Here is a 22,209-nt window from a genome sequence, read left to right as displayed (position 1 = left end):
AACATTCTCACTAATTTTCTCACTTTATTATGATGCACTGCTAGCATCCTGAAATGATGAAAAACACTCTGGCATACTCTCCTGGAAAGACAAGCCAGTGAATGACCACGCAAACCTGTCATTTGTCTCACTCTGCAAGGATCTAAATCTTGCAACAACTTCATTTTCTGCTTCAAACTTTTCTTATTAAATGTCCGTATAAAATCACATAGCAAATTGATGGAAACCTGTCGCACACTGCAAATAGAACTACACTTCCAAATGTACACAGGACCCTTAGGACGTCTTCCTAAAACCTCATCACTTAGCGCCTCTTCTGTCTCTGTTGTCACAAGTTGTTCTTTTTCAACTGGACAACCATCCTTCACTTCATAAGCTCGACCACTGATGTCAACTGCATGCACCAAATCATTATCCTGAAAATAAGTCTCCTCATTAAAAAATGCCTCAGAACTTGAACTATGCATCCATTCTCCAGAAAAAACTTCACAAAAGTTAGTACGATTTACTACTCTCTTCCATCTACTTTTTGTTTTGAAATCAGAAATTACCTTGCTTAGTTTCCTAATTCTATTGATTACCAAAATAAACAACTTTCGCTTGATTTCAAAAGCATGATCAATAATTTTCTCTACATTTTTCTTCTTCCTATAAAATGCCGCTTTCTGTTGGCCTTTCTTTTTAATATTTTTCAATAAATTAACTAATATCCTATTACGGAACATTCGTTGTCGAATGTCCCTAAACTGTTGTTTCCTTCTACTATCATGCACAGAGTTATCTCTTCCTCTACCAGTAACATTTGTGATGGGTCTCTCCTTTCCATTTAAATTACTTCTCTTTTTGTTAAGAGACACATTTTTTTGAGCAAAATTTTTTTTACTACAAATATTTCTTAAGAATGATTTCGTGCTCTTACCCGGACCTTTCTTGGTGTTTTGACAAGTATTTGGGGAAGAGGACTGCTGCAATAAAACATCATCCTGCTGTCTTTGACGTTTTCTAGCCTTTCGTATTCGACTTCTGGAAGGCATTTTCCAAACTATGAAAGAATCTGCAGTTGAATCTGTGAAAAAATATAATATAAAATGTTATTAACCACTATTACCAAACAGTAAATAAATAACAGTCATCTAAAACTTAATGCTGTACTAATTATTTAACATAGCAAATATTTTCCACCAGCACTGCATCACAAAAATGACACTCAATGGTACAAAACAGGCATACAACACTCATAAATCACTCCCTAATATTTTAAATCATTAATTCAGGATGACGATAAGATGTAGCCTATCTAAAGGTTTGTTTAGGCCCAGATCTTTGGACTGGGGTGAATGTGTGTCATTGATCCACATTCAGTCCATCACCTGTTTTGTTTATTTGAGGTGAGGCCAACACATGGTTGCAGATAAGATTTTCACTGAAAAAAAACCAAGGTAAAAAAACATGTGAAGGCCTACCAATGAAGTAAATCATTAAATGAAAACCAATACATTTCTGGAAATATGCACTACTAGTGCTTCATAAGATGTTTTGGATCATATTTATAAGTTATTTGAGTATCTAGTATGCTATTTTACATTCTTCATGGTGCAAATTTATTGTAAATACGCTCCCACCTGCGGTTGGCAAATTTAGATTTTGATTATGGGAGTTAGATAGGCATGTTAATAATTTCCCAAAAATGGTATATAACCCCAAACAACCTTTGAAGCAAATGCTCTTAGCCATGTTATCCACCTCCCATTGGATAACATGGCTAAGAAGTGCTTGCAAATGTGATAAAAAAAGGCCTGCAATGCATGAATAACGCAGAAAAATCAGCGATATTCATGCATTTTCCAACAAATGCTCTTAGCCATGTTATCCACTTCCTATTAAATAACATGGCTAAGAACTGCTCAGGGCACCATGAGGAACGCTTTCCATTTAAAAAGGGAAAAATAACATCAAAGACACTAAAATGCCTTCTAAATATGAACCCAAACAACCTATGAAGCAATGTGAAAAAAAACTGCCGCAATGCATGAATATAGCAGAAAAATCAGCGATATTCATGCATTTTCCAGCAAATGCTCTTAGCCATGTTATCCACTTCCAATTAAATAACATGGCTAAGAACTGCTCAGGGCCCCATGAGGAACGCTTTCCATTTAAAAAGGGAAAAATAACATCAAAGACACTAAAATGCCTTCTAAATATGAACCCAAACAACCTATGAAGCAATGTGAAAAAAACGGCCACAATGCATGAATATAGCAGAAAAATCAGCGATATTCATGCATTTTCCAGCAAATGCTCTTAGCCATGTGATCCACTTCCTATTAAATAACATGGCTAAGAACTGCTCAGGGCCCCATGAGGAACGCTTTCCATTTAAAAAGGGAAAAATAACATCAAAGACACTAAAATGCCTTCTAAATATGAACCCAAACAACCTATGAAGCAATGTGAAAAAAAACGGCCACAATGCATGAATATAGCAGAAAAATCAGCGATATTCATGCATTTCCCAGCAAATGCTCTTAGCCATGTTATCCACTTCCTATTAAATAACATGGCTAAGAACTGCTCAGGGCCCCATGAGGAACGCTTTCCATTTAAAAAGGGAAAAATAACTTCAAAGACACTAAAATGCCTTCTAAATATGACCCCAAACAACCTATGAAGCTCTAACAGTACATATCCTGAAATTTAATTCATTTCAAAATTCGTTTTTAAACACAGCATATAAATCAATTGTATACCTGCATTCATGAAGAAATGACTAAAAATGTCCTTGAGACACATGAAAGTGTTTTCTGGAATGCCCTAGCACCATTTTTGGGACACTATTAACATGGCTAGGTAACTCCCATAATCAAAATCTAAATTTGCCAAGCACAAGTGGGAGCGTATTTACAAGACACTTGTCCCATGAGGAACACTTTACATTTTAAAAGGCGAACACAACATCTTAGACACTCAAATACCTTATAAATATGGCCCAAAACAACCTATGAAGCTCTAGCAGTACATATCTAGAAATGTAATTGATTTCTTAAATCGTTTTTAAAAGCAACATATCTGTTTCAGCTTACATAACAGACCATGAAATGGCCTCCATGTATTACAATATCTTGTGTAACTGCATGCCAGAATGTTACACCAAATATGCAATTATAATTTCTCTTTGAAACTAATTCTATTAGTATATCACTAGAGACAAAACCACATTTTAAAAACACAGCTTTCTTCATCATTTTCTCCTTAAATCATACTATTCTCTATCTAAATTAAATAAATCTTTTCTCACCTTAGCAAATATTTTTTGAGTTTTGAAAACAGTCTCAGAAATACACCAAATTGTCTTCAGCAGAAGAAAAAGGATGCACTCCAAAGGCTGCAGCTATTGAAAGCACAGAAATACAGATATTCTTTTCACATATCTCTCATATTAGCCAATCATACCTCTTCCCTCACTTTTTTCAAATCAAAACCCTTCCCCCCTCTGCCCTGTCTGCCTTGTTTCCATAGCAACCACCTCCTGGAAGACCTCTCATGTTTGCAAATTCACACAACAATGTTTCAATTGAACTCTGAACTCTCAGTGCACCTGCGTATCCAGTGCAATCTTTCATTAAATGTTTCTTCCTTGACCATTCAAATTACATCTTTCAAAGAACACATCCATGCACCCTAACTTTCTGTTTTCAGAAATGGAAATGCACCAATCACTGCTAATGAATCATTAGCATTGTAAATCCACAGTTTTTTTTCTTTAGAAACTCCTACTGTTTCAACTGCCCTTTCATTACCACACTTCATCTGACTGCAGAACAACCTTCTTCCACCATGTTTAACGTCTGGATTGTTGGACATAGTTACATCCACTGGGCTCAAAGGTATGCTGAGAGCAGAAATTTACACAACCTCAATTTACAAGATGTGGAAATTAAGTGGTTGGGCCAAAGAGGATTAAAATGTCACCAATTGATACCATTGGTGAAAACCTTTATGCATTTGCCAAAACCTGACCTGTTAATAGTGCACTGTGGAGGTAATGATTTGGGCACTTTGACAGGGGTAGGTCTGGAAATGCTTTTAAAGGACACCTTGGAGCAATTAATGGCACTTTTTCCTCAAACTGCCTTGGTATATTCCAATATATGCCAAAGACAGAAATGGAGGTGGTCCAACCAATTTTGTCCACAAATTGAGAAAGCGAGGAAGCATGTAAACAAATCTGTTTCAGCTTACATGAGAGACCATGGAATGGGCTCTCTGTACAACAATAACTTGCGTTACTACATGCAAGATATCTACAGAGGAGATGGAGTTCACTTCTCAGATGAGGGCAACAGAATTTTCATTCTGAATTTAAGACTGTGCATTGGTACCTACTTATAAGTACCTAAATGTACCATAAACCCAAAAGCTCTTCTCAGAGCTACCCTACATCTGATCACTCACAATTATTATTTTTCTCTAACTTTTTTCACTAATTTTCCACAAAATTCGCTCCCCGGAGCGCTACCCGGTTCGCTAACCGAAAGCTAACCTCGCGGAATTTTAAAAAAAAAAAAATTTTTTCCGCACATATAAGCCTCCTCAGCCACGCTCAGAAAACCTAGGGGGTCAAGATAAGTCTACCATAACCCCTTCTACCCATTCTAAACATTATTTGCCCTCCATCTTGTATCTTAATGCGAACGAAACACAAAATGGTGGACTCCCGTGACGCTTAAGGTTCGCTAACCGGGCAGCTTCCCGGAAAGCGGTCCTAAAAAAAGGCGGGAAAGTAATTTACAGAATAACGACTAGAAACACTCTCACCAAATATAGATTAGCTCATACTACATAACAATCCCTTCCATTCTCACAAATTTCATTGAAATTCCATTTAGCCATTTAGCCTGTAGACCTCTCCAAGTACCGTGAGGTAAATTACTTCACAAAACACATCTGAATTGTTGGAATTGACAACCAATGAAAATGTTACTTTCATTTTCTACTTTTATTACCTGACATTTAATTGGTTATATACCTGTATATATATAAAGGGAGAGAAGGAAACACAGCCATTTTGACTACTACTTCTTGTTGTACCTCCTATTTCAAAAGCTTCAAAAAACTTCAACTTCTTTGTGAAGGTAAGTTATAATTTAATATATTGTGCACTATGACTTAATATAGTAGACTTTTTCTGCTACATATACACTATCCCTCTGTAGTAGTAATGTATTTAGATAGACTTCTCTGTTATAGTTATCAATGGAGTAAGGCTTGTCTTGGTTAAATCACATACACTTTTTTTTAGTCCTATTTCCACTCTCATACTATACACTGCCAAAAGATAAATTCACTGATAAAAACTGCCTATCTAAAATTAATCCCAACAGTGCCCTATCTCTACTAATATATATTTTTTTAATCCAAATTTCAGGCAAAATGGAAGGCGAGCAGCAAGTTTCATTTTCGATTGAACTGAAGGAGAGCAGCCAAGACAAACTTGATGACTTTATGGATGACAGTAGAGACCACGAACTTCTACAATGTGTTGAAGCAGTAGACAACTTGCTTCAAAATGAAAAACAATTACACCCTATAATAAATTATGACATTTCTGACAATGAAATGTTAGAAAATTTAATAAAGTATGAAACACAATCATAATAAAAAAAATAAATAAATAAAGAAAACAAAAAAAAACAAGAAAAACAACAAACAATTAACATACAGTATTAGAAAAGTCTTTCATTCTTTTATCCATAAAGTTCGCTGCCCAGAAAGCTATCCGGTTCGCGAACTTGGCGCTTACCACGCAAAAAAAAATTTTTTTTTTTGGACCCTCCTAGGCCCTTTTAAAACCTCCACATAAAACCTAGGGGGTCAACGAGGATCTACTATGCCCCCTTATGGTAATTTCCCCCTTTGTTTTGGCCTCCTCTTGTCTCTCGATCCTACCGAGAGACAAGATGGCGGCCGCTCCGGACTGTTTAGAATGTTGACAGACACCGGAGGGCCAATCAGCTTCTCATCGCAAAGTTCCGTTACGCGAAAGGTTCGCTAACCGGATAGCTGCCCGGAGCGCTGTTACAGATATATATCTTGATTTAAACGTTAATTTCTCAAAATCCACTGAAGCACATATATTGAGACCTAGCAAAGGCACATCAGGCTAACAGTCCCTACAATTTTGCCAAGTTTCGTGAAAATCCATTCAGCCGTTCGGGCTAAAAGTGAGTCCAACCGCCCTATGGAAATTAACATGGGAAAAAGGCGTTTTGGGACCCCCCTTTTTTCTCGGCCCCCCCTCCACAAAACCCCCCCAAATTTTCAAGGTCTGCTCAGAAACAAAATGTGCCATTTTCCTGAAAATTTCAGCCAATTCCGTCCACGAACGCAAAAGTTATTAGGCATAGAATTTTCAGAAATCCCATAGGGAAAAAATCCTAACTATATATACCTACTGGCGACCGCCAGTAGGTAATATATATATATATATATATATATATATATATATATATATATATATATATATATATACATAAACCTGTAAAATAAATATAAAAATTAAATATATATATAATACATTAAAATATTAAAATTAATATTTTATTATTAAATTGTTGGGTAGCGTAGGGGATAAAATGGCTGTTCCCATTACAGAGCGAGCAACAGTAGTAAAAGTGTTAGATAGCGTAGGGGAATAATTTACTATTTCCACTCTAGCAAATGCAACAGTAGGGAAAGTGTTGGAAGGCAGAGGGGAATAATTTACTATTCCGACTCCACAGAGTGTAACAGTAGGGAAAGTGTTGGATAGTGGGTAGGTAAAAATTACTATTCCCACTCCAGTGAGTCAACATTAGGGAAAGTGTTGGACAGCGGATGGGTGAAAATTACTATTCCCACTCCAGCGAGTGCAACAGTAAGGAAAGTGTTGGATAGCAGGGGGTAAAAATTACTATTCACACTCCAGTGAGCGCAACATTAGGGAAAGTGTTGGATAGCGGAGGGGAATAGTTTCTATTCCCACTCCAGTGAGTGTAACAGTGGGGAAAGTGTTGGCTAGCGAAGGGGTTAAAGTTATTATTGCCACTCCAGTAATTGCAACAGTAGGGAAGGTGTTGGATAGCGGGGGGGTAAAAATAGCTATTCCAATCCAGTTATTGCAATAGTAGGGAAAGTGTTGAATAGGGGAGGGGAATAATTTACTATTCCCACTCCACGGAGTGCAACAGTAGTGAAAGTGTTGGATAGCGGAGGGGTTAAAATTACTATTCCCACTCCAGTAATTGAAACAGTAGGGAAAGTGTTGGATAGCGGGAGGGTAAAAAATACTATTCCAACTGCAGTGAGTGCAACAGTAGGGAAAGTTTTGGTTAGCAGTTGGGTAAAAATGACTATTCCCACTCCAGTGAGTGCGACAGTAGGGAAAGTGTTGGATAGCGGGGAGGTATACATTTATATTCCCACTCCAACGAGTGTAACAGTAGGGAACGTGTAGGATAGCAGGCTTGTAAAAATTACTATTCCCACTCCAGCGAGTGCAACAGTAGGGAAAGTGTTGATTAGCGGGTGGGTAAAAATGACTATTCCCACTCCAACGAGTGCAACAGTAAGGAAAGTGTTGGATAGCAAAGGGGTAAAAATTACTATTCCCACTCCACTAAGGGGTCGATTCCGATGTCGCCAAAAATGCCTTCCCAATGCTATCCGTAGACTTACCTCACGACCGACTCATATCCGTTGCTTAATTCCTATGACCCAGCAAGGACGATGCATGTAACAGGCAAATATCCGACCGAATCATCCGCTCCGATTCGTGCACTATGTCAGTAGCGAAAATGCTCAGGAAACACGTTAATCGAGTCGTACGGAGGCTCGTCCTGAACAATTTCCGGATACACAAGTACGATGCGTAATCAATACGCGTCGTACAGGGCGCCAGCCCTAGCACATCACAGCATTTGGACGAGGTCAACATGTACGAGACTGAGCAGCCATGTATCCAATTGCTCATGTCTTCCCTATACTGTACGTCCATTGTTACCGATGCGCACGACGCATGTCAGACACCTACCACATACTCAAATGTCACTAGAACACGAAAGGAAAAACCACCTTAGGGGGGTGGATACCTATCCTCAATTGCACATCCCACCCATAGGGGTGTGGATGCCTATCACTCCCAGTATTGACCACCCATAGAGGGTGGTTGCCTATCACTCCCAGTCTTGTTCACCCCATAGGGGGGTGGATGCCTATTACTCCCAGTACTGTCCACCCCATAGGGGGGTGGATGCCTATCACTCCCAGCATTGTCCACTCCATAGAGGTGTGGATGCCTATCACTCCCAGTCTTGTCTACCCCATAGGGGGTGGATGCCTATCACTCCCAGCATTGTCCACCCCATAGGGGAGTGGATGCCTATCACTCCCAGTCTTGTCCACCCCATAGGGGGGTGGATGCCTATCACTCCAAGCATTGTCCATCCCATAGGGGGGTGGATGCCTATCACTCCCAGTATTGTCCACCCCATAGGGGGTGGATGCCTATCAATTCGACCATCACCGCTCATAGAGGGCAGGATGCCCATCAACACCAGGATACACACAAATTGGGCGACTCAGCAAAGCACCCCCTCAACCATCTTTGCAACATTGCATTTTGCATGTTAAAAATGCCCGCAACACAGGTTGTGGCAGTGAACATACAATGTGACTCACAACACGTGTGCCCAAAATGTCAATGTGTCTCACTAAAAACCTGCCTCCTATTATCATTGTGGTAATGGGGTATAAACCCCCCTTCACTACAGTGACCAATAGGTGATTGTGTGGTTCACTAATCCAGCATCTTATGATCATTGTGGTAATGGGGTCTAAACCCCTATCACTACAGTGACCAAAAGATGATTTTGGGGTTCAAAAATCCAGCATCTTATGATCATTGTGGTAATGGGGCCTACACCCCCCATCACTACAGTGACCAAAAGGTGATTGTGGGGTTCAAAAATCCAGCATCTTATGATCATTGTGGTAATGGGGCCTAAAACCCCCATCACTACAGTGACCAAAATGTCATTGTGTACATGAAAATTGCAGCATCTCCTAAACAGCATGCATGATACTGTGGAAAAATCACACCAGCAATGTGGCAATGTAGTTGGTGTATCACATACACACATAGATATTTAGAGGCAAATATTGCTGTGTATCACAAGAACACCCTGTCATGTGCAGACAAGCAATGGCCATGATCCCTGACAATGACTCCATGGTACAGTTAGACAATGCGCAAATTGGGCACCATGATGTATACACACATATCTACACCAACAGACACACATACAAAGGAATCCTGTGGAGACTGTAGATTTTAGATGACCAAGTTACATACCATGTCAGCAAAGGAAAATATTGAAGGGAGATGATGAATGTGCAGGCTGATGAGCCAGGAGATGCAGGGACACCAGGGAAAAACCTCCCAAAAACATACTGACAATGGACCGGAAAAGACATAACATTGCAGTGGTGCAGTTGCACGAACACAGACACCATCACAACAGCAAGGTCATGATACACATCATCAACATCATGTACATTAGATGCAACACCATTGGATAACAAAAAGTGGCTTTAATCAGCTATGAAATATTGGTAAATGTACATGCCATGAAGCAAAAAGGCCAATGGCCAGTCCTCCAAAGAGTCCAACCAGGGTGACGTATGACAACTTTTCACCCATTGATTGCCTGCACTGCTATGGACCAGGGACATCTCGCTCCTTGGAGGGGCCTTCTAAGTGGCAGCCCAGGCACCACAGGGACAGGATCAGGGGACAAGAGAATGGGGCAGGGGAGGTGTGGTCGGACGCAGGAGTGACGCCAGCAACAGCAGTGGATGGGTCTGACACAGTGGGTGCTGTCACTACTGAGGGGCACAAGCCAGATGTGGTGTCCTCCTGCACCACTGCAGTATGCAGGACAGATGTGGTGGACCGGCTCCCAACTGCAGTGCCCAGGTCAGACGGGTGGGTTGTGCCTCCTACTCCAGTGCCAACACTAAGAAATGGAGTTGAGATGAGGTGGGCAGGACAGAGGGGGAAAACACTGCCTCCACACCAGTGGCAAGAACAGGCTGAGCAACTGAAGTGGGGGTGGAAGTGCATGTGGAAGGGGGGAGGGCCTAAACATCTTGGGGGTGTGATATGGGTGTCTGGGTGAACCTGGTGCAGGGAATTGGCTTGGGTGTCTGTGTGTGAGGTGGAAGTCTGTGCTTTTGTTGGTCTCTTTTCCTTCCTGGTCCAGAGAAACTTGCGGGTGGGAGCCTCAGTGTTCACGCGCCATGGGGAGGATGTCCGTTTGGCAGGGGAACTCCCCTCTGGGCGTGGTGACTTCCTCTTTCCCTTGTAAGTCGGAGCAGATGGGTCTGTGGAGAAGAGGCCAAGGACACAGAGGAAGAGCTGCTTGGAAGTGGGGGTAGTAGGTGAGGCAAGGGAAGGTGTTTTGGAGGGAGAGGCATCTGAGGCCTGCGGAGTGCTTGTGCATGCCTGTATGTGTGTCTGTGACCCATCCCTTGTGTGTGTGCCATCAGCCCCCGGAGTGTGCGTGCTTGTGGATCTAGTTTTTGGCTTGGGTGTCTGTGTGCTGCTTTTGGCTCCTGTTGTGCGTGCATGTGCTCGTATGTGTGTCTGTTGGAAAGGCAGGGGAGTGGTGATTGTGGATGTGGAAGAGGTAGCATGGGGGAGGACCTGTTGGAGGAGGGACACTGCTGCCGTCTGTGTGGAGGCCATGGACTGAATGGTCCGATGTAAGGCAGACATGTTAGCTGAGATGCCCTCCATGTAGGACACCAGTTGGGTCAACAGATTTGTGTGTGAATGGAGGACACTCAGCATTGATGTCTGTCCTACATGAATGTGTGTCAGTAAGTCCACAGACTCCACACTCAGGGCAGCAGGGGAGACAGGGGCAGGGGGTGTGGTACCTGGCACGAAGGAGACATGCTCCCTTACACAGGAGCCTCCACGGACATCTAGGATGGGAGCAGATGGGAGGGTGGAGATGGTAGTGGTGGCGGGGCCAGATATAATAGGTGTTGTCTGGGGGCTGCTGGTACCCGCCTCCACAAGGGAGTCATTACTGAAGCTGGCGTGTTCCTCAGTCGAGGTGGACGAGGCCGAGGTCTCCTCAGTGTGTCTCCCCTCACCCTCCATGCCACTGGGTCCCTCCGAATCCTCTGCAGCGGACCCAGTCTGGCGATGTGGCTCCTCATGGTCCGTGGAGCTGTCTCCTCCAGTGTCCGTAGATGTAACTGCAAATCAACAGGGTAAACAGTGAAACATCAGTCACCTGTATTGACATCAAACATCACAGTCAGTGCAGCACATTACAGCGCACGTTTGTGCATCCTTTGCAGTGACTTATCTAAAGTGCTGACAAATATTTGTAAAACACACGTCAGTCTGCCAGTAAACCATGCCCCTCAGATCCTACATGTCTATGGAGACATCAGCCTGGTGCATGTAGCCAGACACTACTCATTTGTGAATACATGCACCACATAGACAGTTGTCTGAACTGCAGGATTTGTGATGGCAATGTGTCAGTACACACATATACCATCTCCTGCCACTGACTTCGTACATGTGTCAGTAATAGGGATTGCCCAAGTAATTGTCAGTTATATGGATATGCTTCCTTCACCACACACCATGGTGTGCTCATGTTTATCTGGACAATGCCGCAATTGAGTGCATGCAGGACAGCTTCCATCACTGCATGGCACACTATAGCAAATGAAACTACATACTACAGGGCAGTCTGGGTAATCAGTCATTGCTGCCTTCTGTCACTGAGGCAGTGCATCACAAAACCAACTGTCTGAACTGTAGCTCAATCATGTAGTTGACAGAAGCCCTGCATCTGTCAAGTGCACATGTTGCCCCACTGCTACCCACATGTTAAGGCTACTGATGATCCCATGTCATACAAATGCCACAGTAGAGTGACAGCAAGCACAAGTCTGTCAATATGATCACATCAAGTATAGCTGCCTGCACTTCAATTTTGTATACACCATCAGGCGCAGTCAAGTGATTACACACCGATGTTTGACCCCATCATGAAGATCCAACAGCTACATGTCAGCTGGCTGCCCACCCAAAAATAGTTGACACCCCAGGAGTCAGAAAAGCTAGCCCACTCCACAATGAGACAGAGGCTGACACCTGGTTGCACATTGCACAATGCATTAATTTTACTTGGACACACATGATTAGGAGAACTGAGTGTACACCATGCCCAGAGTAGGCATAACTGACCTGGGCCATGTGCAACATGGGATTAGCATGAACAGTAGGCATGTGTCCATGCATGTGTGACACACATGATGGTCATACTCCAGAGATCACAACATTGTCACGCCTGCTGCATGCATGGCGATGCAGAGCATCAACTAGGACACGGACATATAGCCACACAGAGTGCATGTCACAAATCTGTCAAGGTGCAGACACATGTCAATTAATTCCACACTCATGAAGGCAAATACATCCTGCCGGTAGCAGATGCAGTCCACCACATCAACCTTGGACAACAGCAGGCTCCCCCACCCCCAATGAGACATGTCACTGACTGAGAGGGACACACCTGTTTATCAGATGAGGAAGGGCCATCAAAGATTTAATAGACATGATTCTAGTTCTAGCAGACAGACAAACTGTGGCAGCGTAACCAGGCTGAAGGAATGCAAAGATCATGTTAGACACACTTCACAGACAAGGCATGCACTTACCCCCTCCTTGCTGCTGGCTGGCGTTCAACAGCCCATCCAGGTCAGTGAAGACCACTGGCAGAATCCGGCGCATGTGGGGGGTCAGGGTCCTGCGAGGAGGCGACTGCTTCAGCTGGACTCTAGCAATGCGTCTGGTCCAGCCACGTAGGTTCTGCCACCTCTTCTGGCAGCTGTGGATGCAATGCCTGTGGACCCACACAGATCAAACTGCCCGGGCAATGGGAAGCCAGATCTCCTCTTTCTGATGGGCATCAACCTGTGAGGACCATTAACAGACATACAATGAATTAGTCCAACCCATAAGATAGGACGCCTTCGACAACTCTACCGCAACGTTCAAAATATCTGCATCATGACAGTTTATATTTTGATACATTTGTTTAAAAAGTAAACCGAATCGTACCGTACGCAAATCGTGCACGATGCAAAATGCGCATCTGACACCATGACGACCAACAGGCAATCAGTGCAACCGGCTCGGTCAGGATGTAGCAGACGCGTTTTGAAAACTCACCCGGTCAAACGGCATTGAATCAAAAATGCAATCTGTCAGTCCGGCTCGGTCAGGATGTAGAGACGCGTTTTGAAAGCTCGCCCGCGTCGAATCAAACATGCAATCTGTCAGTCCGGCTCGGTCAGGATGTATCAGACGCGATTTGAAAACTCACCAGCGTCGAACAGCATTGAATCAAAAATACAATCTGTCAGTCCGGCTCGGTCAGGATGTGGCAGACATATCCATGCAGTAGTCACCCGCGTCGTACGACACTGTTCTGGGCATGCAATCTGTTATTCCTGCTCCATCACGAGTTGGCTCACGCGTACATGCAAGGCACACTCATCAACTCAGACAATGTATGTATAAATAATGGCATGCTGTATGCCCTGTGTGGATGTAGTTCAGCACATGTCAAATGGGACAGAGACAAAATACAAGACTACTCACATTCTGATCCTAGCTGACAGTGCAACTATAGCAGTGTTTGTGAGGGACATGACTAGTGTGAGTGACCACCTCACACATCATCCTCCTATGCTTAGCCACTGTCCCAGGGGATCATTGTGTTGTGTAGGTCATACATCACATATTGACAATGTCCACACCATGACAGAGTTGTGCATGGTGACAAGCTGTCTGTATGATGTGTTGTTGTAATACCTTGTCCATGTCTGTGTACATTGAATTAATGTGCTAGTTGACCTACAAATCTATGGTTGATACTTAATTGTGTGTGTGTTGTGTCTGTTACAATTGATCACATGGGGAGTGACAGAGAACTGTGAGTAGTCACAGTACAACACTGTATTCTTTGGTACTACATGACATAGTTGTGTGTATGTTCATGCTCACTTTGCTGTAATTTTCAGATTAGGTCAACCTTAGACATCTGACTTCACTGTGTCATCATTGTGAGTGCGATGCAATCTGTTGATTCTGTATTACTTGATGTTCAATTTAGCGAGTAATATGTGTTCATACTTTGTCTTGTGTTCCCCAGGGCACCAACTGTCCACAGACCCTTCCAAGATCTTGAAACCATGGTGGAGCGTGAGTGCATGAGGAAATACAGGTTCACAAGGGCATTCATTTTGGAATTGACCAACCAGTTGTCACCGTACTCGCTACCTGGATGCATATATCCCTTTGCCCTGACCCCCAAGGTGAAGGTGATGGCGGCACTACATTTTTTTGCCACTGGTTCGTTCCAGTTTACTGTGTCTGATGCTGGTGGGATGTCCCAGACGATGTTCAGTTGAGTGCTCCGGGATGTGTGTGAGGCCATGTTGAGGTTCCTCAACCTGTATATACATTTTCCCACATCGCCACAGTTCTGTGCCATTAAGGATGACTTTTATGCCCTGGGACACATGCCACATGTGATTGGATCGATTGATGGAACACATGTGGGTTTGGTTGCACCAGGAGCACATGAATAGGTTTACAGAAATCGCAAACACTTTCATTCAATCAATGCCCTTGTGGTATGCCTGGCGGACCAGATCTCCCATGTATGTGTGCATTTCCCGGGATCTGCCGATGATGCATATATAATGAGGATGAGTCAGATCCCCATGGGCGTCCGCAAGGGGGGGGGGGCAAAGAGGAGCACTTGCCCCCCCCCTGGATCGCAAGTCCGTCCGGTTGGCAGCACTCTCCCTTGGGGTGTTCAGTCGAGGTGCAGCTGCAAGGCCCAAGGCGGGCCCCCCTCTCCTGGGCCATGCTGCCGTGGGCTGAAAGGGTAATATGACCCCCGGATTCCTTTCAGCTGTGGCAGTTTGGGCAGGGCTGGTTTTGTGGCCATGATCAGCTTTCTTTTCTGGCAACTCTCTCTTATCCTAATCGCTGCATCTGCATGATAATTGCAGATGCTTGCACTGGCCTTAGGTGTGAAGTGAGCCCTGTCTCTGCCCTGCATGAATGAAAGGCAGAGCATCCTGCAGGGCTCACAACAAAAAACAAGCATTGGCAATGCCAATCGGTCTTGCCATTGGGATCTATATTTATTTATCTATGCAGCACATAAGCCTAGGTGGAGCGCGACACTGCATTTTCACTAATGTGTCCAGAGGGCTACTGCTGCCTCAAAAAGAACCTTCCTTATTCATTCGCACCTACCCTGGCTTTTAGTGCGAAAGTCAAGGCCATCTTAAAATGCTGAGCACATCTCTTGATCCTGAAACTTTTGAATATGCCAGTGTTCCTTGTACAGCGCCCAGCTGCTACTGGTTTGGTCTCACAGCGCTACTGCCTTGTCGGAGGGATTACATTACAGTGCTTGCTATGCAAAAGAAAGCGGCACTATCCCAGATACATCATCATGTCCCTCTCTGTTATATTCCTGGTCCCTTTGTCCAGTCTCAATTGGAAGGTATTCTGTTTGTATGTATAGCTAGTGCTGCGTGTTCCAGGCGCCTTGAAACTGGATCTCTGAGCTGGACCACCTCTAAAAGGTCTCTTTAAAATGCACTTATTGCCGTTAATTTGAGCACATCTGGAGGGAGGGGGTTCAGCCTTCCAGGTTCCAATACTTTTAAATGATACACTATTGGAGCCCAAGCTCATCCCCAGCCCTCCAGGCCTTTCAGAGTTAGTAGCTTGCTGGCAAATCAAAATGTTTGCAATAACTGCCGAAATGCCTCTGGCAGACATATTTTCTTCTGCTGCCTGCACTGTTGGCTTTCATGGTAAGTATATAAGGTGGCAAAGCTCACACGGTTGTGTGTCTGAGAAAGGCTCCCTGCGTAGCCTGCACCTTGCAATGGTTCGAAACTCAGCTTTCATCCCTCTCAAGTCAATTCAAGGAGTAGTTTTAAGATATGAAATAGCGCCTTGGAATACAAGCTTCTAGAGATAATGCAGTCTGTGGTGATCAGGGCCGGACTGAGACCAGCAACCAGCCCTGGCAGGTTGCTTCTCCACCGGCCCTGGTAACGGGAGGGGAGGGGGTTGTTAACTGCAAAGCGCTGTGTTGTATCTTGAGTCTCCCTGCTGCTCAGCTAGAATGCATGTGTTGTAGAATGTTGGATGAGTGGAATGTTAGTATGTTATGAATGTCAGTTGAGTGAGGGCTGAGCAGCAGGACAGCTGCTCCTGATGGGGTTATCATCTTAACTTAACATCTTAATAAAGTAACTTAAGAACCTACAGTTCCAGCTTCCTTTTATTACAACACGCTGCTACCGCTTTTCTTACAGAGGGCCGATTTTACAAAACCGGCACTCTGAAAGAAAAGCGGCCCCCTGCGGCCACAAAACCGGCCTCCACCCCTCCAGCCCACCAGGGAAATGCCCGGTGCCCGCAAATGCCAGTCTGGCCCTGGTGGTGATTTCTTCTGTGATGCAGCAGAAGCGGGGTAGCTTCCATCAATGCTGAGAACTGCTCAAGCTGCGACTAGGCTCTTCCCTCCTGGTGCCGCTGAGCAGTAGTAAGTGCACACAAGGCACAGCAGATGCCCATGTGTGTGCGCCAGATGCTGAGAGCTGTGTGAGCACTGACCAGACTCATCCGTCTGTTCTGTTGTCCCTGAGCACTAGTGAGTACACACGAGGCACAACAGATGCCCGTATGTGCACCAGGTGTGAAGAGCTGCTTGAACACCGACCAGACTCATCCGTCCGTCCTGGTCTCCCTGAGCACTAGTGAGTGCACACGAGGCACAACAGATGCCCGTGTGTGTGCACCAGGTGCCTAGAACCAAGCTGGTCTATTCTGCCAGAGCTCTCTGAACACAGCAACACAGTGGGGCACTTACCGGTACTGCTATCCTGTGCCTCTCGTTCCTTCCTCCTATGCCCACACCAATGCACACTTCAATGCACCCGCGGACCAACGCCACCTCAATTCCATTCCCCAGCTGCAACCTAGCGCATGATGGGGAGCACGCAACGCACCTCATTCCTGCCACTCACTACATAGCTACAGGCAGAGGGGGGAGGGGAGGGGAGAGGGGGGTCGGGTTATGCTTTATTGTTATACACCCTCAAATGCCAGCAAACAATAGGGAGAGACCTGGAGTGCGCCGGAGGTGGGGAGGGGGGAGAGGGGGGAATGGGGGGGGGGACAAAAACAATGCGGCCCGGACTCCGCAGAACGAAAGAAGAACAAGGGAGCTTATTTGGCAGTCTCCGTGCACAGGCCCCCACCAAAACCTGAATGTCTTTTATTCGTTGAGCGTATGCTCGCAGACAGCTTGGGAAGGCTGCCCTGCACTATCACTCCAAGCGCAGGCGACGGCACAGCGAGGACGGTGCGGGTGAGTGAAGCCTCGCCGAGGTGATTACAGTCCCCGTAAGTGGGAAGAAAATAAACACAGACAACGGGTGGGGGCGGGATTAAACACAAACTATGGTGAGAGGGGGGTGTTGACAAAGTCGCGCACATGCCACAGTCTAGGTCAGGCACAACAAAGTGCGCATGGAGCCAGCCAATCAGTGAGAAAAAAAGCATTTACAAGTGCAAAAGGGCTCGTATTTACATGACCCTATTTAAATGTAAATAAAACTGAGGTCGTCTAAGAAGGCAGGAAAGGGAGTGGGTGGGGGGATATGGTGGGCAGAGAAGTGACGGAATGCAGGAGTGAACGGGGTAGGCAGGGTAACAAAACTGTTTTAAAAGTAAAGGGGATGATAGCTATGGAAGGAGAAAAATGACGACATGGCCGACAAAGTCGCGCACATGCCACAGTCTAGGTCAGGCACAACAAAGTGCGCATGGAGCCAGCCAATCAGTGAGAAAAAAAGCATTTACAAGTGCAAAAGGGCTCGTATTTTCACGACCCTATTTAAATGTAAATAAAACTGAGGTCGTCTAAGAAGGCAGGAAAGGGAGTGTATGGGGGGATATGGTGGGCAGAGAAGTGACGGAATGCAGGAGTGAACGGGGTAGGCAGGGTAACAAAACTGTTTTAAAAGTAAAGGGGATGATAGCTATGGAAGGAGAAAAATGACGACATGGCCGTCAGGAGGAGGGTTTAAGTTGAGGAAAACCATTCAGATCGCAGTATTTAAGTATTCGGCCAATCAAAAGGATAGGTGGAAAGTGGGCGGAGCTTCCCCCACTATACTGTATACACCATCTCTCAACGAGACAACGCATGCGCTGCCTAGGCGAGACCTAAACAGAGTGACCTTAGTGTCACAATCAGCGCTGCTCAGTTTCAATGAAGGGAAAAGGAGAAGAGCAGAAAATAGAGAGAGAGGCTATTCTTTTCTATTTTTTGCAACTGTTTTCTTGTTTTTTATCCAAACAAGCATGTGCATCCAAAAGAAACATAAATAGAGTTTATCATTATGGCCCCTAAAACGCTGATGACCTCCACCAAGCTGAGGTTAGTGCAGCTCTATTACTTGCACGTGGCATACGTGGCCTGCGGGTCTTTACAGTGCCCGTCTGCGGTCTTCCCCCAGTTGAGCACGCTGGGACCACGCGCCTGCAGACTTCTACCACATGGTCTGGCTATGTCCGGTCCTGGCGGCGTTCAGGGCAGGGGTGGAGCTGGAACTTACATTGACCCTGGGGTGGGAGGTCCCACATGACCCGTTGCGCTTGATTCTGGGAGTGTTTGACGGCTTAGATGGTTCCCGAGCAGATAAGTGATTCCTTGGAACAGCGGTGGCGGTGGCTACGCGAGAAATTACGGCACTCTGGTCCCAGGCCAAGCCTCCTAGCGTCCGGCAATGGAAACGGGGGGTTGACTGGTGTGGGACCAAAGAGGAATCCCTCTTTGAAGCCCGTGATTGTCCTGAACTTTTTCAAAAGGTGTGGGGCAAATGGTTCAACCTAATCCTCAAAAGGGGTTGCGGGTGTGTAGGTTCAATGTCCCTTACGAGCATTATTTTACCCTGCAGTATGCCTTATGCTCCCCAGTCTCCAGTTGTGTGGCTGTAAACAATCGTCACAATGTGTTTGATTCTGCTACCAATGTATTGTTTTGGTGTGATTTAAACTCAACAAAATTGATTATCAAAAAAAAATAGAGTTAAACATAAATAGTGACATCAGTTGAATATAAGCACTTGGTGTTTTTTTATTTTCATGTAATTTACATAAAAAAAGGAATAATGAAAAATTGGGTTGGTAAAAGAATAGTGGAAATAATAACATTGAGTTGGTAGGAGGGAAGGAGGGGTGACCCCACATCCATTCTTACCACCCTGAGAGGAGTGCAACAAACATTCCAAGATACACCCAAGTTATAACCCCTCAAGCCACTCTCCATTATTTGTTTTACACATCTGAAAAGGTTGCGCTACTCCCCGGCATCATGTTTGTTCATATCTGAAATATTGAATTCCCGTGTTCCTGGGTACATCTAAGTAGGTCTGGTGTCCACTTTTGCTTTTAATAGAAGTATCGAGGGAGAGGCACATCTAAAAGGGGCTAGACAAACAAAAAAAGCATTTGCAATGCAATAGGTCTCGCATTAATTAAGTTTGAGCTAGTGGCATTGCTAAATATTGCAACACCAATTGCAAAAATGTCTATAAACTGTAGGCCCAAAAAATGTGTATTTCTTTTTCTAGCAAATGTGGCATGCTGCTCTTTAGATGAATATGTTTAAAAGTAAAGTGCATCATACTGCGATTGCTAAAATAGTTAACTGTGGATGCATTAACAATTGATGTGTGCACTGATGGCTGGTGGTGTGTGTGCCTGTAGAAATTGTGCACTGATGGCTGGTGGTGTGTGTGCCCGGTGGAAGCGTGCACTGACGGCTGGTGGTGTGTGTGCCTGGTGAAAGCGTGCACTGACGGTTGGTGGTGTGTGCCTGGTGAAAATGTGCACTGATGGCTGGTGGTGTGTGTGTGCCTGGTGAAAGCGTGCACTGATGGCTGGTGGTGTGTGTGTGCCTGGTGAAAGCGTGCACTGACATCTGGTGGTGTGTGCCTGGTGGAAGCATGTACTGACGGCTGGTGGTGTTTGTGCCCGGTGAAAGCATGCATTGATGGCTGGTTGTGTTTGTGCCCGGTAAAAGCGTGCACTGACGACTGATGGTGTCTGTGCCTGGTGAAAGTGTGCACTGACGGTGTGGTTGTGTGTGTGGTTGTGTGTGTGTGGTTGTATGTGTGGTTGTGGTTGTGTGTGTGTGGTTGTGTGTGTGTGGTTGTGTGTGTGTGGTTGTGTGTGTGTGGTTATGTGTGTGTGTGTGTGGGTGGGTGGTTGTGTGTGTATGTGTGTGGGTGTGTGTGGGTAGTTGTGTGTGGTTTTGTGTGTGTGGTTTTGTGTGTGTGTAGTGTGTGTGTGGTTGTGTGTGTGGTTGTTTGTGTGGGTGTGTGTGTGTGGTTGTTTGAGGTTGTGTGTACAAAATATTACAAAATGACGCGTGTTCACAGCAGAGAAAAGCTGGTTAGTCCATTTCCCCCTTAATGCTATAAAAATGTTCTTATTATGATCTTCTTTTCATTCAGCACTCTTTAGGTTAAGTGCGTCATTTACAAAATGAATAGTTTCCTCATTGTATTAAAATCAACAAATTGTGTATGTAGAAATTGTTCTGGTGATAATCACAAATCAAAGCATGTTTTAAAGCGCATTGATTTGATATAATGGGCCTATTGGCGTGCTCTTAAAGGAAGTTTCAAAATCTTACAGCGTAAGCAATGTTCTGGTATTAACACGCATTATGCTATCCGGCCACATCGAAACACCCCACGGAGAGAGAGTGGCTAAAGGAGTAAGTGTTCTTTAGATCTCATCGATTCTTGGCTACTCCCAGTCTGACATGAAACTTTATGAGTCATAAAAGTTTGGTTTTTACCTTTTGAGATTGCTTTACTCTTAAAAGTTTCCACAAAACGATGCAGCAGGTCAAAACCATTTCCTTCTCGGAATGTCATTGGCACAAGACAAGAAGACTTATGTAAACAGCAGTCCACGTTTAGACACAGCTGAGCTAGCGCTACATTAAAGCAACAGTAGGCAGCTGCCTGACGACACCACCACAAGGAGGTGCTAGACAGCAGGTAGAGTCAGCAAATATGTCCCTCGTGCTAATGGAAAGAGAGCGCCAAAACCCAAAGCAGTGATTGAGTTATAAAAATCAAACCAATCTGATTCAAAACAGGAACACGCACCTTTCATCTCTAAACGATGGTCCTCTCTTGCGAAGACAGGAATGTGCATTTTAAGGATCATGTTGTCCATGGGACTTTTCACGCTATTGTATATGTAACATCTTTTGGAGATTTTGTGTTTTTCTAATATCTTTTTCTTGAAACCAGGTAATAACTATATAAATGTCAATAGTTAAGCTGAACGTGACAACAATGACAAGGGGCCCAAAGCTATTACCAGTTGTGGCATGGACAAAGCTGTGAAATTTGCCATTTGCCGTCTTCTAGTGTGCTACAGCTGCACTTGTTGTAAGACATTTTGCTCAGAGCATTAGTAGTAATGCTTCAACATCCTGCGCATGCTACGTAAGATCTTCCGGTGGATCCCCACCAAGACCAGGAAGACGGTCATCCAGGCCCTCGTCACCAGCCGTCTGGACTACGGCAACTCCCTCTACGCCGGAACCACCGCCAAACTCCAGAAGAGACTCCAGCGGATTCAGAAAGCCTCAGCACGACTCATCCTGGACATCCCCCGTCGCAGCCACATCTCCGGACACCTGAGAGATCTGCACTGGCTCCCGGTCAACAAGAGAATCACCTTCAGTCTCCTCACCCACGCACACAAAGCCCTACACAACCAAGGCCCAGGATACCTCAACAGCCGCCTCAACTTCTACGCTCCCACACGTCAGCTTCGATCGACCGGCCACGTCCTCGCCGCCGTCCCCCGCATCCGAAGAGCCACCACAGGAGGAAGGTCCTTCTCCTACCTGGCCGCCAAGACTTGGAACTCCCTCCCGACCCACCTCCGCTTGACCCAGGACCACCTTGCCTTCACGAAGCAGCTCAAGACCTGGCTGTTCG

The sequence above is a fragment of the Lissotriton vulgaris genome, chromosome 3_1, assembly GCF_964263255.1.
Source record: "Lissotriton vulgaris chromosome 3_1, aLisVul1.2, whole genome shotgun sequence".
NCBI classification, from domain to species: domain Eukaryota; kingdom Metazoa; phylum Chordata; class Amphibia; order Caudata; family Salamandridae; genus Lissotriton; species Lissotriton vulgaris.
Note: the sequence above shows the minus strand (reverse complement) of the source record.